Source organism: Rhopalosiphum padi, chromosome 1 (assembly GCF_020882245.1).
Source record: "Rhopalosiphum padi isolate XX-2018 chromosome 1, ASM2088224v1, whole genome shotgun sequence".
Lineage (NCBI taxonomy): Eukaryota > Metazoa > Arthropoda > Insecta > Hemiptera > Aphididae > Rhopalosiphum > Rhopalosiphum padi.
The window spans coordinates 46967988-46985183 of record NC_083597.1 but is presented as its reverse complement, the minus strand read 5'-3'; the positions used below and the strand labels follow the sequence as shown (position 1 = coordinate 46985183).

The 17196-nt window shown below is 26.9% G+C and overlaps 1 protein-coding gene and 1 pseudogene across 2 annotated transcripts in view; one reads left to right on the top strand and one right to left on the bottom strand.

The window, feature by feature from the left end:
- Positions 1–5923, bottom strand: part of LOC132931612 (connectin) — a 230810-nt gene extending 224887 nt beyond the window's left edge. For both annotated transcript variants that reach the window (XM_060997489.1, XM_060997490.1), the window contains exon 1: positions 5621–5923. The gene's annotated coding sequence lies outside the window, so the exon portion shown is untranslated. The remainder of the gene's footprint in view (positions 1–5620) is intronic.
- Positions 5924–7875: 1952 nt separating this feature from the next.
- LOC132918760 (5S ribosomal RNA) lies at positions 7876–7996 on the top strand (annotated as a pseudogene).
- The last annotated feature ends 9200 nt before the right edge of the window (positions 7997–17196 follow it).

Sequence of the window (17196 nt, the reverse complement as noted above, 5' to 3'; positions counted from 1 at the left end):
GTTTTCCCCTAATATCACATGTCGTCTGTCATTATAAAACTATACAACATATTTTACTATGTGTATAATTTATATAATACGACCATTAGGGTGTTCCAATTTTTAACAGTACACTTTGGTTGGGTAATGATGACGCATTCAAAAAAATATTTCATAATATTTACCCCACTAAATCAAAAATATTGTATTATAATATTAATATATCACATTGTCTATAGTACTACCATAAATATGTATGTGAGCCTTCTTAAAAATATGTGATGGACACTGGAACTCGTAGTATTTAAAATTTGTATGTTTTAATATTATATACATCAGAATTTATATAAATATGCTGCATAGGTACTTCCGCAGTTCCACTTAAAATTACTACTTATAATTGGCTTGTTTTTGGTTCTTTTAAAAAATAAATATTTTTCAATAAAATACGTTGATCAAATTGTTTGTGTTGAATACATCGTAACTGTTGCACCTTCTTAAAAATAAAGTATGTAAATAAAAATTAAATTATTTTTTATGTTACTATAATTTAAAAGCTAAATATTGACGGTGAGAAATAGATATATCACTTTAATACATTTGTATATTTCAGAGATTTTATGTATAATATTAATATTACTAGAAAATGTTTAATTACTATTATAACACATTATTATTATTATTATTTGTAATATTAATTTAAAATTCATATAATTTTCATCTTTAATTTTATCGTAAGTATTCTTAAATAATAAATTATAAGCGCGCCTATAATTAATTCACCTTATTAAAAAAATCACGTTTTGTGTAAAAGAATTTAAGATTTTATATGTGTAATAAGTAATAACTATTAATAAGAAAATGCTAAAATGACGTGGTATGAGTTGTATACCATCAGCATGAAATTTCTAATTAACTTAGAAACATTGTAGCCATACCATAAAGCCTTGCAGAATGCTTATTGTCGGAAAGTAAAGAGAAAAAGAAACGGGTGCAAGAGAAAAAACACTTTGGGGCTGGTAATCAAAGTTTTACTAGTATTTTGCGGCGTTACTGTGTATATATACTAGAGATGTCGAGGGCAAATTAATGGAAGAACCATTGCCGTGTGTTTTTCCCAGTGGATATTCACTGGGGCTAGAAAGAAATTAGGGAAGGGTAAAATAAAAGGGAGAGAAAGAGAGAGTTATATACGTGGTCTCTGGAGAAATAAAAATTCTGATCAAATATAAGTCGACCGCGGGTGTGCGTTCTCCTTTTGTATGTGAACTATAAGACCCCAATATGAAATGAGCATTAGGAGCCCTCCCGATAAATTGATACTTTCCAAATTGACGGAAAATTAGATCCAATCAATAGTTCATGTCAAAGAGCAGTTATATCATGTCAATTTGGTAATGGCATTTTCATAATATTTTTAAACTTAGTGCATAAAAGTAATACTAAAACAAGAAAAATATTTAAGAAATCAAATTAAAAATTGTTCATAGTTTAAAACTATTTTATATACCGGGAAATATTTTAATATTAGTATTTATTTCTTTGTGCTAATTTTATAAACATAAACAAAAGTAAAAATTGTTTAAAGTATTGTGTGTAAACAGAAAATAATTATATTAGATAAATAATTAATATATTATGTATATATAGTTAGCAAAACAAATTAATTAAAGATATTTGAAATAAATGTAAAACTTATTCGATTTCAAGGAATAAATAATATAGGTAGTTTGTATGTATATTAGTATTTACTATATAATATAAACTAATTAAACTTAAATAAGGTATTTTTTTATTATTATTATTTGCTCGAGTTATTATTAAAAACAATTTTAAAACTTTATTGTTTGGTAAGTAATAAAAATAATGCTCTAAATTAATATTTTATGGTCTGATTTTACGTTACTAATAATCAACCACCAACAACTGTCAAGTTTATAGACAAAATTAATTATCCTTAAATAAAACACTAACTCTAATAATAAATAAACACAAGGAGAAAAGTGCATCAGTAGTGATGAGTATTTCCTACAAAAAAAAAAAATGATAAATAAAATTGTTAAAAATGTTTAATAATCTGTTTTTCAATTATTGAATAATTAGCAGTTTTTTCATGTCTTAAACACTTTTTATGATTTAAATTAATTTATAAATGGTAATGTAAATAATAAATACTGATAATATATTCAAATTTAATCTACATGTTATAATATAAAATATAAATATATATTATACATATACAATTTCAAATTATCCGAATATTATGTAATGACGGTAAATCAATTATAAAATTTATTTAATTTAATTATTATTATTGTAATAAGTTTTTAAGATGTTAATATATTATTATTAATTTATATTTTGATACAGTACATTTTTTCATTTGTTACACAAACATATTATTACACAACTATTATCATAGCAAATACATATATATATATATATTAATATATAAATACTATTATGGATTAAGTAAACTTAACTAAACTCCAAGTTTTAAAAAATCGAAATTTACAACAAGTCTACAACGTACTTGCTGATCCCTACGGTCAAGCTAGGCAAAGTCTCCGTAAAGTGTAATTTTTATCACTGAAAACAGATTTTGAAGTTTTCATCGACAAACCCATTTTAAATTCCCCTAGAGAATATCTAAAAAGTTTTAAATAATACTTCTATGGCCAGTAATAACACCGAATGAAATAAAATATTTAAAAATCTATACATATAATAAAAAATCTACATAAGATTTATTGGTATTTGATTATGATAACTGTATTTAAGTTAAGAACGTAAAAATTATTTATTAATTTAAAATAGTTTATAAACTGTTAATTTTATCTTCAAAGCAAAATTGAACAAATAGTAATTCACAAATTATATTTACCGTAATTACCGTTATGAATCAGCACAATTATTTTTAAATTATAGATTTAACAAAACAATTCGACATACTAATTCTATTTCCAAAATTCACAGATAAACTTTTTATAATAAATATTTATGTTTTAAATGATAAATGCACAGACATAAAAATAGGAGGTAAAAAGTCGTACTGCGTCACGTTTATAATTCATTAAAAACGGATTTCTGTCAATTTAATAATATTTTTACAATATATAGATAAAGCTTCTCTCTAAGTTTTTCCTCGCCCTAAGAAATACTGTTGAAAAATGTACATGTTCTCGCTTAAAGTAATATAAGTAATAATGGTAATTCAAGTTCCTATAACCATTGATTAAGTGGTATAGTTGATAAATGTTATAACTACTGGAAAAATAGGAAATACCCATCGGCACTTTTTTTATTTAATGAAATATACCATGGCAGATACTAGAGTTTTGAATGTTAGTTTATTAATGGAGTCAATGTACAATATACTATCAAATAGGATATTCGCTATATTTCTTCAAATATTTCATTGAACCAATATAAAGATATATTATATACAGGTTTTAGGATGTATTGTGTATAATATACTATTCGCAAACATTTTACAATTTTCACTGAAATAACACATACAAATATATTGTGTTGTTACCCGTACAATCACAATTTATTTAAAAGTAAACTAAAAATGATTACAATTAAAGGTCAAATTACCTCATTACTAATTCACAATATCACAAATCATATATTTATGTCTGTTTACCTATATTTATATTGACTTTTAAACGTTTTAACTTTTAAAACTTATTTGTATCTTTTGCGTTTTTTCTGGGTAAATAAAAGGTTAAACATATATCCTGAAAATATCATCTTAAACTTTATGAATTTAATATAAATCAAAGTTGGTAAATATTTGTCAACAACAAATATATTTTTACTCACTCTATAGTCTATACATCTGTATAGATAAAATGATGTGTTTGTATGACGTGTTTATGCGGAAATCGTAGAACTTTGGCACTTAACTCTTGTAAGAAAAGTTTCATGTTTCCCAGAGGTCAATGATAAATTTGCTCAACTCTATATTTTTTTTAACGCTCAGTCAATCAAAATATGTAATTCCACAAAATAAAATTTCAAAATATTTTTTTATTTTGCATAAAAATATGTTCATGTCATTTATATCAGTATTCAATAGCATTAAATAACCTCACAAAATGGTACTGATAACTAGTAAAATTTAAAATACTAGAAACATTATATTATACTTTTATAGTTTTATATAGTATACAAATATAATGTTATAATTCATATATTTAATCATAAATATAAATGTAATGTACCTATTATATATACAAATAAACAACTAATAAATATAATATTCTTATTTGTATAATTTGCTAGAATCTATAATAGCAGCTCTTTGTAGAATTAACTACATAACTTTTTAAGCAAAATAACATAATTTACGAGTATAAACTAATAAGATTTTTAGATTTTTACGTGCCTAACAAAAAGTAAATAAGCACTCAATGGTTGGTTTTACCTATGATTGATTTCAAAAATAAAATTATTGGTAAGTTAATTAAGTATTTGAAAATACTATCATAAATTATAATTTATTGCATTTAAGTATAGAAAAAAAATATTTTTTTCATTTGTATTTTATTTATTATTATTAATATTAAAATTTGTTTTTTTACACTATTAGTAAATACAATAAATAATTCGATCATAGAGAAAGAAAAAAATGACAAGAGGAACGCGATTAGTGGAAATATCAAGTGATATTATACTAAGTGCCGGCTATTATGTACAAAAGTAATAATAACATAGACTAGTCCGAATGCAAGACTATAAATAATATATATATATATATATATTTTTCATAAATTAAGTGTGAATAATAATTAGGTTAATAGATCCTTGAACCATTTTCTTTTTAGTCAACGGATTATATCGGGAAGGACTAGGGAGGATAAATTGGATATGAGAGGATTTGAATGATTAAGTAATTTGCTATGGAATCGTTTATAGAGTTTAGATGCTTGATCAGGGATGGTCATTATGTTGAGGTCATTGTGAAGGGTTCGATTACTAACACACCAAGGGGCATTAGTTATAGTGTTCTGAGGGATATTGATTGGAAGGATTAAATAATATTTATACTTGAGTTTTTGGATGTTCCCCAAAATTTGTATTTTAAATAAATAAAATTTAATTATTATTCAATTTTAATTGTACCTACATTAACAAAAATTATTAATCATAGTTTATTTTAATTATATGGTAACATAAATAAATAAAATCATAAAATTATGATTCAATTAATAAATAATTAAAATATCATAAGCATGGACTTTAATATAGAAAAATTAAAAACCAATTAATAATAATTACTATAAAAACACATTCTAAATCAATTAATTAAAGGTACTTTCAAACAATAGTTCAAAATCGAATATCAAATAACACTTGTCTAGTTTTACGTATATTCTCATAAACATATTTGATCCAAAATATGGGTAATTTTATGCTATCATAGAGTAAGTGCCTTTATGATCTTGTGAGTGAATTTTAATGATTTTATTTTAAATTGATACGACGTAGTTTACAAGATATAAATTATAAAGGAACGTGAAAGGTTTGTAACACGTTTCCAACAACCATCGTGATATTAAACTTTTACGCGGCTCTTAAATAATCAGAATTACATTTTACAGGTTATGGGATGGTGTTTCTCTAAATTACTCACTTTGATGCGAAAATTTTCGCGACGAACCGTCGTCGATCGCCAAACGATTCGAATGATACAACGATTTAATCTATACGACAACAATGTTTACTAAACAATCGGCAAATAAAATCGTGACGTGAAGATGATTATAATAAACTGTTCAGGCGATATGATATCTCATTTATCTGTCGCGTGGTCACGATAAATCGTGGGACGGCTGATAAATTCACGTAAATTGTCCCGTCAGAAACAGCCGGGCACGCGGTGCGCTCGACTTGCGGATTAGAAATTAACAGCAACGTTCGGTGTCTGCGACAGCGCGGGAACTGATCGCAGACCTCGGGCAACACCGGCTATAACCTCGTGGTGTGATCGGTCGAACGGCGGAGCAGAGCGAGCCACCGACCGAAGGATAAACCTTCGCGGCCCCATCCCTCCGCGCCGCTATACATCGGAAAACATAAATCGCAATGTTTACCATACAATGGCGTACCTAAATATCTTTATAGGTACGCACAACGTACACGTAGGTATTATTATTATTGTCAAAAGACGGAAATGCATTTTTTTTCATTCGTTTTTATTTAAATTCTGACCGACCGTGGATTTCCCGGTCGGTTGATACGATGAAAAGTTCTGAGAATGCAATAGAAGTTAGTCGTCTCGCTCCCAAAACAATTTTCTTATCCTTAATTTTAGAAAAAATTGAACTTGATGGAATGTATATATTTTTGTAATTAAATCCAAATTTTTATATGTTTGAAAAATGTGATGGATTAAAAATGAAAAAATGCTTCGATTTTCAACATTGAGGGTGGTTTGGGATAGCAAATCTAATCTAGTTTGTACTTTAAGAAAGTTAAAATTAAAAATGTACAGTACTTAAATTTCAAAGTAATCGGGAAATACAAACAACAAATTATGAAAAAATGAAAATTTTTACATAAAGCCAAATTTTAACAAAATTGATTTTGTTTTTTTTTTTTGTGTAATTCAAAAAACGAATAACCGTAGTTTTTTCAAATTTTCATCAAATATGATTATTTTCTGTACATGATATAATTTTCAAAATATTTCAATTCTTTTTGAGCTTACAGTTATTTGAAATCCATTTTTTTTATGAATGTCTAGGGCTGCCCATAGGCTGAAATAAATTTACTACTTTAAAAAAAAAAAAAATTCGTTTCGACCGTTAAAATTTGCCGCCCTAGGCTTTAGGGCCTAAAATAAAAATTAAATTAAAAATAAAATAAACTAATAAACTATGCATCTTCGTATACGTTTAAATGATACACTATTAGCAATACACTAAATACACTACCTATATTATACATTTATAGTTTTTGTGCTATATGATTATATTATGACAATAATTATTGATTTATAATTACCGTCAGTCTGCGTTTGGACGAATTGCCTTTTTACTTGCATAATAAAAGTAATGTGTTTGGGCGAGACAAACTGAATTAATATTATCGTGTTAGTGAGTTTATGTCAAATATGGATCTTAAAATTGAATATATTTTTAATACAAAACAAAATAAACAATGCATTTCAATTGAAAATAATATTTTTCGTGAATCTAACCACTAAAAAACGGGTCTTTTCGTTCTCGATGTACTAACAGTACTAATGTACTAAGTGTTTTAGTGAATTCTACCATTGATAAAACACTAACTTTTTCAAATAATAATAAACATAACCACGAATCAACTACTGATCAGTGTGTTAAAACTGCCGTCAAAAGAAAAAAAGTCACCCAAACACATTACAATATTTTAAAACCACTCGCCCAAACGCATTATGCTAAATTGCCCACATTGCAATTTTTAAAAATTCACCCAAACGCATGACATCCACATAACGCGATTGCATAATATTATAGACAGGTAATTTCCTGATACGGATTATGGAATATTCAACCACTATAAGTTCTAATTCAATTGCAATTCGTATTCATTAAGTATGCAACATGACACATGTAACTACAAACTAGTAGGTATAGGTAGATCGTAGGTACTTTGACAAAATATTTTACCAATACCGGCAATACCGATATAGTATTAATTAGTATATAATAAGTAAATAAGTAAGTAAGTATGTTTTACTGTAAAACCAAAACTCAATTTATACATCTATGTTTAATGTCGTGTTTGCTTTTTAGTATTTTTTAAAAATATTGAAAATTAACTGAATTCAGTTTTCGTCTTATACAACCACCAAAAAATTTTTTATTACGGTATTTAATTACTATTATTTCCTACCTACACATCGCCAACGACCATACCACGTTGAATACACCAGTTATCGTCCGATCACTGAAGTTAAGCAACATCGGGCGTGTAGTTAGTACTTGGATGGGTGACCGCTTGGGAACACTACGGGCCGTTTGCTTTTTTTATTTTGATAAATTCAATATTTATTTTCAATTTTAACTTACAAAATACAAGGAAATTTTTATCTTTATCGAGTTTTTTTTTAAATTTTTTAATTACACAATATAACAATATTTTTACCTAACCTAACCCGTTAAGCCATAAAGAACTTTTCTAGGTTCAAATATATAATATATATTATACTTAACTTATAATTGCGTACAAGTTTAAATAATCACACTGTATTATATTTTAAACTATAGGCTATATTACGCACAACAAAACATTTGCTGTACGAATTTTTTTATACGTTTCCACCACGAACGGCGTCTACGTTCAGTGGTTTTTCCATGACTAGTATTGGTTATTGGATCTGAATAAACGTGCACATCATAAGCCGGTTTTGTTCCATTTTCGACATCGGCTAAAACTTTCATAGGAATGCACTCAATTTCGGTTGCTTCGGTTTCACCAATAAACGTTATGTGAATGTTCGGCATTGAACTCCACGGTTTCTTCGGTAGACGAGTGAAGTCACCCTTTACGGCATCCGGTTTGGTCGAGTCCACAGATACTAGCTGCGTCGATACCGGTGACGATGATCGGATCTTCAACGCATCACCTGCACCAGACACCATTGCAATATTGGGAACCGATCCATATTGTTTTGACATCGAATCGAATAAATCGCGGCATACTTTTTGAGGCTCGCCATTTGCAAGCGAATCAAGTGATTTGGCTGAATTCGACAGCATCGCTGGGCTGCAGGCCGCAGCAGACAGCGATCGGTTTTCGACGTCGGGCGTAATATTATTTTGCTTTATTAATGATTAGGTATATAGTTTATGACACACGTTAATATATTTTACGATAAATGTACGTTATAACAATATACATTCAGAACAGAATAATAAGTTATTCGAAGTAGGTATTCTTTGTAATAATAACACTGTGCGACCGAAATAAATAATATTATTATTATGTAGGTATTTCAACATTATACATATTATAATTATCAATATTAGTAGCCAGCAATACATGCTTATAGTTTTTAATGTTTTTATTTCAGAAGTACATTTTAATTCAAATATTAAAAAATAATGCTACTGAATAATGAATTAAAAACAAGATAGGAAATCTCACACTGTCAAATTTAGAGTAACATCTAGCTATTTATATATTGTGAACGGGGGGGGGGGGGGAATTGCCCCCATTACCTCCCCTCTGTATTCGCCCTTGATACTTATACAGTTCATTATAATATGTTATACCATTATATCAAATTCAAATACCAAAACGTTCTCAATGATGTATTCCTATATTATGCTCTTAATTTGTCTAATTTGTATGCAATAATGATAAAATAACATACAAAATAAATACATCACTCACATTGTTCTGCGAGTTCTACGACCTTTATAGACAAACTAAAACTAGAGAAAAAAACTATAAGTCCTCAACCAAGAAAAATCATAATAATATGTAGATAAGTATAGATTCTTAATCAGCAATAATTACTATAGATAATAATTAATAAGTATAGAGTAAAAACATAATATGAAAATTAAATACAAAAATATAAAATATAAAAAAAAACGCACATTATTAATTATTTTTCGTAAATATAAAATAATTAATTTTCCATTTTTTTTTTATATGTTTGATGTTTTTGAATAAAACATTATAAAATTAGCCGTCCTCCCCCACATTTTTCCGCCCTTAGCAGCTGCCTATAGTGCCTAATGGAAAATCCGCCTCTGTAAATGTCTATAAAAATTCTTCACTTGGTAAAAATGCTTGAAAATGTCATGCAAGATCTCACATACGTTTTTTAGAGACATGTAAATATTTTAAAACGCATAAGCACAATTTATTTTTATAATCGTCTGAAGTTCAAATGTTTACAAAATTCTTCTAAATCACGAAAATTTACAAATCCTTTTGCAGTTGAATATTTTTAAAACCAGCACTTTTTATAGTTGAAACTTTAAAATTTAATACAAAATTCCTCATAAATAGTTCATACTGAAACCAAAAATTCTAAAAAAAATACTTAAGAATGGATCAATGGCGATTTAATTGAATTTCTATATACAACGAGTATTTTGATATCACGTGATGTAGCTGATGTTTCTGATTTGCAGAGGTAATTTATAACGTTTCGTATTGAATGGTATTATATACCGAGTATAATACGTTTAATACGCTGGAAACACAATGTTATTAACACATATCATAGGTACCTTTTGAACATTTAACCAAAATACAACTTTACATTATGTGCGTTTAGATTATATAGCATTCGTATTAAAATGTCAATTATTTCTTAGGAAATGAAAAAACTATGAAAGCAATTATTGATTTCTAAAATGTCCCGTCACCTACAGAACCAGTATATATAACACCATAACCTACAAAATGTATAATAAAATAAAATTACAAAATACAATCGTCTCGAAAAAATCGTCCCGTTGTCACTCTCGCCCATAACAATATTTCTAAAGAATATGAATTATTATTATAAATAAGATCGTCCCCTGACGACAATTTTTTTAATTATACGTGTGATGCGTTCCTACAACGTTATACAGAGTGAATCACAATGATCTGACACATTCAAGATGCAAATGTAATTTTAATATGAAATTGTTGTGTCTCCGTGGTACATGGTGTATAATAAAATATAAATTTTCAATTGCATATTCTATGTAATTTATTAATAAGTCCCATTGATGGCCGCGAATAATAAACAACTTATAAATAAAGTTAATGGGGTGGTAGGCGTTCTTATACCACGTAAATAGTTCAACTGAAAGAAATGCTCGAAGTCCATATAAATGTTATACTACAGTGCGAAATAAAATTGTAAGTACAATGTGATTCAATGTTTAACAATTTTAAACACCAGCAGTCAACTTATAACAGGTACTCCTCTATTATTATTATTATTACAAGAACACCTTTATTTATTTTCATTGAAAATATGGGAGATATAATTAAATATGTAATTAAATTGCATTACCTTCTTTTTAGTAAAATAATTTTTCAAAATTAATTTGTTACCTATATCATTTATTTATTGTTGTAAGGTTTCATTGAATAAGATATTCAAATTCAATTTGAATAATGAGTTACACAAGTCATTATTAAAGATAACGAGTACGAAGTTATTTTATCATTTATGCTCATTGACCAACCACAATAATACGCGTATCATAGATTTAATATTTTAGATTATAAATGTTAATGTACTTGCACATAATCAGATATTAATTACAATGTCAATAGTTGAATACTTATAATATATGAAATAGTATAGGTCGATAATAATATTGAAACATTTAAAAAATGTAAACCGTCTCAGAATAACAATATTTGTCTATTATTATCGTAATATATTTAAATCAGCTAGGAATATTAGCTTCAATCAGTGTTTGTACATAGCCAATTACTAATTTTTGTAATTGTATGTAATTGAACATTATTTGTATCCAAGTTAAATATTGGAAGCTAGAAACGCAGTTTTTAAATTGATAATTCGAATAACTATTGCTGTCTTATTTAATATACATTACTTATCTAATTATTTAATTTAAATTAATAAAAAAATAAATTATAAATTTAAATATACACAATTCTAAAAAATAAATAAATATTTCTTTAATGTATAAAAAAATATTTGTATTGTTTTGTTTTATAACTTCATGACAAAAAAAAATAAAAATTAATAATTCTAAAAAAACGGGAAAGTTGCTTTGTTATCTAAAATGATTCGAGTGTACCTAGTAATTTAGTAAGTCATTGTAACGGACGTGTTAAATTTAAATTCAATGATAAATCATGAAATATGAAAAAACGATTATGAGTGGAAATGGAATGTCAGTCTCTATTTGTAAGAATATTTTATAATTTATTTATATTTAACTACGTATATATATTTATTCAAAGTAACGTCAACATTTTAACCTACAACGCTTAAAAAATAAAATATTAATATTTAACAACTTATGAAGAATCCTCAAATTCTGTATTCAATTTTCAAACTTTTTTACTTAATAATAGAAACTGTTTTATTCAACATTTAAATGTCTATAAATAGCATAGAAATAAAACCAAAATAATTTTATAAATATGAATATGACTAGAAAAGGTCAGTATAAAAATGTATAACCCCTATAATAATTATTTATTTTACGAATAACAAAAAAAAAAACACAAAATTGATTTAGCTAAAAACGGTTTCCTATTTTAGTTTACCCTGATTATTTTTTAAATTATTGGGAAATTTTATTTTTTATTTTATTTTCATCTAAATTCAATTTTTTACTAGAAACGAGCAGAAACCATCTTCAAATTAGAAATTGAAGCTTTTTACTGCTTGTAAAGCTTAAAGAGTACAGCAATTACAGACAAATACATATCATATTATTATTATAAGATAAATACAATGTTTTAAAAATCTTATAGATAGTTTTGGCTTTTGAGTATTTAAATATTTATAAAAGTAAATTATTTAAATAAAACATAATAAGGAATTAGGAACATCTAGGAATTTGACGAGCGTATCAAATCAAAAAGCTAGGAGTCGAAGACCTCCTATAATGCATATGTAAACAAATTTGTTTAATAAATTTGACTGGACATGAAGAAATCCATATATTTTTACTCTATACTTCATATATTTAAAGTAACTTGGACATTTACAAGGTACCTACATAAAATATTTATCTCTGAAAAGTCATAAATCATAATATTAAGCGTAAATATCTATACTTAAATTCTTTCCAAAACATGTAATAATGCGTATATTTTCTGTTTTAATAAATGTGTTAATAACTGTAGTTTATTATTCATTTTAATCGATAATTATATGTTAAGTGTTCAATGATGTATCATTATATTGAATTTTATTTTATCTGAAATTTATTTTATACTCTGCTGGTACTTTTCAGAGAGATCAATATTCGATTTTTCAAGTAGAAACCATTGTTATATGTCATAACCGTAACTTATGACATATTATATTTTCATCGTGTATTTTATTTTTACTTAAGTCGCATACTTCCATTTAAGACATGAATAAACGATCAATCGTAGGCGAAATTTTAGAGGAGGGTTGTTTGAAGATTAATTGAAAATTAGCACCCTCATAATCCAAGTCTGTGGTCTGTAGACTAAATAAAAAAATAAAGGCCACTGCTAGTTTTTTCAATTAAATTGCGCCTCTGCGATCAACTATAGATACATACACACAATAGTACGATATAATATGTAACAGACAACCGCAACTTTTGTGTTGCATAGGTTTTTTTATACACAGATATACAACGTAGAAAAATGGTCCATCGTCCGTACTTGTGAAAAAGAAAAAAAGTTATAACATTTTAGATCTTATAGTAATAGACGATATAGTCTTATACGACGTAGATTTATTAATTTATTTATTTTTATATTTATTGTTTATCCGCATGTTTGTGTTTGTAAAACATACTAAAAAAAAAAAAAAAAATAGACAGTAGTGTAGCTACTACGTTTCGTTATTATTTTGATATAATATCTAAGGTGGTGTAGAGATATAACCACTTTCATACAATAAATAATAAATATTCCTTCATTGTGTGTTCAGCGATCTGTGCAGTGTAGGTACCTATACACCTATACAGTTATACATTTAGGTAAGTTTTACTCCGGTATCTTTTGTCAACGGTAGACAAATATTTAACCGTTGTCACATAACCGCGTGGTACATAATATGTGTCCTGTTTCTTTACATCATTAATTTTAATTACCAAAGAGAATGTTTTAACAATTTATGAAAAAAAAAAAATGATACGCACAATATAATAATATACACTATAATGTAGTAACTATATTACTATAGAGTATAGGTATTAATGATAGATTAGGTTATAACCTATATAAACAGTGCTGGATTAACCTATGAAGCTATAAGAAAATTAAGCACTACTTAAGGCACTCGTAAAATGTTGACCCGTAGAATAGCTGGTATTTTTTTTATATTTTTTAATAAAATATATAAATGTATGTGTACCTGTAATTAAAAAATGTAAGTACTAAACAAATTAATTAATATTTTCTATTTGGCATAATTATGTATTAAATAAAATTATGAAACATAATAATATATACATTTTTAATTTGTTGTTCAGAAAAGCACAGGTGTATACCTTTTTTTTATATACCTACCAATTAAGCCCAACTGACTTATTTACCTTATATATGAGGCCTTTAATTCGGTACTGCCTATAAAGAAGGACGGTTATGACGTAGTCTATACTACCATCTAACTACTGTCTTGTACGACACAAAAAAGGCAATAATAGACGCGTGTAGCCGTGTACCGATCAGGATCTATTTATTTGGGGGGGGGAATGGTGTGTACTGGACGAGGGGCATCATATTTATGTTTTCTCCCATATTTATTGCCCCTTAACAGTTAATACGATCCTGATACTAATACACATTTGGTTTAAATCAAAAATTAATTTAAACTCGCTTATAATAAATTCGGTTCAAAGTGATTTGAGAAATGACTACGTGGGTACCTACATGATTTAATATAAGATGTCTGCAACATTACTTTATGAATTATTTGAACACACACAAAGGACTTTATAATTATTTTAATTGTCCACAATAACGATGAATAAGAGATTAAATTTATAAAAATATCATGACCAACTTTGTGATAACAAAATTAGCACTGAACAGTGAAGTATAGGCGCGCGTAAAGTTTAGTGAGCATCAAAGGGGACTTTAACAAGTCAGTATTAAATTGCATGCCACCTCTTTCTGCGAAGTTATACAGATTTATTTTAGAGGAAAATCGAATATTTAAGTCTTTACAAGATCAAAACGTTGAGGGACAAGAATAAATAAAATTAATTTTAAAAAACACTTAACATTATGTCATTATATTATTATGTATTAGAAAGTGTTTTTATAATTTATCTTGTGAATAATTAAAGTGTATTTAAATACGCATCAAACGATTTTGTCGTTAATAATATGCATTAAATATAATTTAAGTTTGAAATGTTCAGTGGTGAGACGTGAGACTTTAGAAACGTGGAAACGTTGAAAAAAAAAATCAGGCATAATGACAATACTATTAATACTCATATTTAGACAATATCACATCATATACACATCAAAAATAAACAAACCATAAATTAAAAACCAAACTCGATAATGAGTTTACACGACGGTCGATGACGCACGAAGCAAAATTAGATGAATTCGACGTACTCTCATATTTATACATACGTCATTTTATACTGAATTTGGATGTTCACTAGATAACCCATTACGCCGGACACCGCCAGCTCACGCGCGAGGACCTCAACTGGTCTATTCTAATAAGCTGCATGTAGGGCTCGGAAGTTATTGCATGTTTTTTTTTTTTTTTGGGGGGGGGGCTATAAGATTTATCGCTAAATTAATTTGAAATTAATTTCACGACACTACGAAAAAAATATTAAAAGTTTATAATGTATATTTCTGTATATTTAGTGATTTTGTAATTTTTTGTAATTTTGTAATTATTTAATTTTACTTTTATTTTTAGAGCATACTTGACGATTAATTTAAAAATTGTACAATAAAAAAAAATATATAATTAATATTGTATATTTTGATGGTTTTCACTACATATTATTGTACCGTGTATTTCAAATCCACGTAGGGACATACAATTTCCCGTTTTAATAAATATATTTAGTACAAATTATAAAATTTATAAAAATACATTTTAATGAAATATTTTTTACTATTATCTATAAGTGCATAAGTACATGCATATTTAGTACTTTTTAAGTGCATTAAGTTCGAACCCTAGGCCACTAATAACACTAAGACAATAAAAAAAATTGAAATATTTTGTACCTATATTATATTACGTCACTTTATTCGAATTATTCTTAAAATAATATTTTATTTTATCATAATAATACCAAATTAAAATGTCTGTATTATAAGTGGGTATACAACATATACGCTGTCTCTTTAGTCTTTGTCTTCTATTATGCTTAGCCACTGAATAGGGTATAAGACATATCTCATATAATCATAAGTCATAACTTATAAAAATAAATAGTTTTCGCAATAAACATTTTTTTCACTGCAAAATATATAATAAGCTATCACCGAAAAAATATTCATAATATTAACTTATTTCGTACGATTTTCAAAGCGAATCGAAATAGAAACTCATAAAACTATAATGGCATACCTATAATATTATCACGTTATTTATTGTTATTATTTATTGCATTTTCAAATCGTTATTTTTGGAAAATGCATCCATCATTTTTATTTTCTTATTAGAATATTAAAACAAATAAGTTTCCATTCAAAAATTAAAAGACAAAACTACTTGTTGATGCGAATTTGGTTTGAATATTTTCAAATAGTATAGTTAGGTTCCGTTATATTACGATTTAAAATTCTTAAAATAATATACGTATAATTGAATTGAATTGAATAAGAAGGATAAAGGGGGGTATGGAGACTGAAGTAAATGAAGCCTCCCACCTATTACATATTATTTCAATGATATAAATTTAAACTTTTTTATTTATTAATTAATTTTAAAGTGTTTTCGGTAGCGGAGTGATTGCAGGCGCGGATCCAGGGAGGCCATGCCCCCCCTTCCCGTAGACTCTGCCACACAGGTAAATTTTAGAATGTCTGCTTTTAGCAGCCAATAAAATACGATATGCACATGGTATTGCCCCCCCCCCCCCCATAAATATGTTCTGGATCCGCGCATGCTTCATTTGTGGGACATTTTAATATGATTGACACTGCAGATTAATAGGTAACCTTCATTTATCTATACTCCTTTATTTTTGATTTTTACATTGAATACTATTCATTATTTATGATGATGTGTTCGACAATTCGATTAAAGTTTTTCGGACGTATGTTTTAATATATTATATGAATAAAAAACGAAACATGATTCATACAAATCACAATATTATATATAGACTTGCTGATAAATTAAAAATTGAAATTGAGCAACTGGAACTCGGAAGTAAATCAAAATGTTAGAAGTTTGGTGATTTTGATGAAAAAATGTACCTTTATGAAAGGACCTTAAAAGGACGTCACGTCCGTGTGTGTTGATATGTTATTTCTATATCTTACAAATTAACAACATACCTATAGTAAATTAATTGTGTATAGTGATTCTAA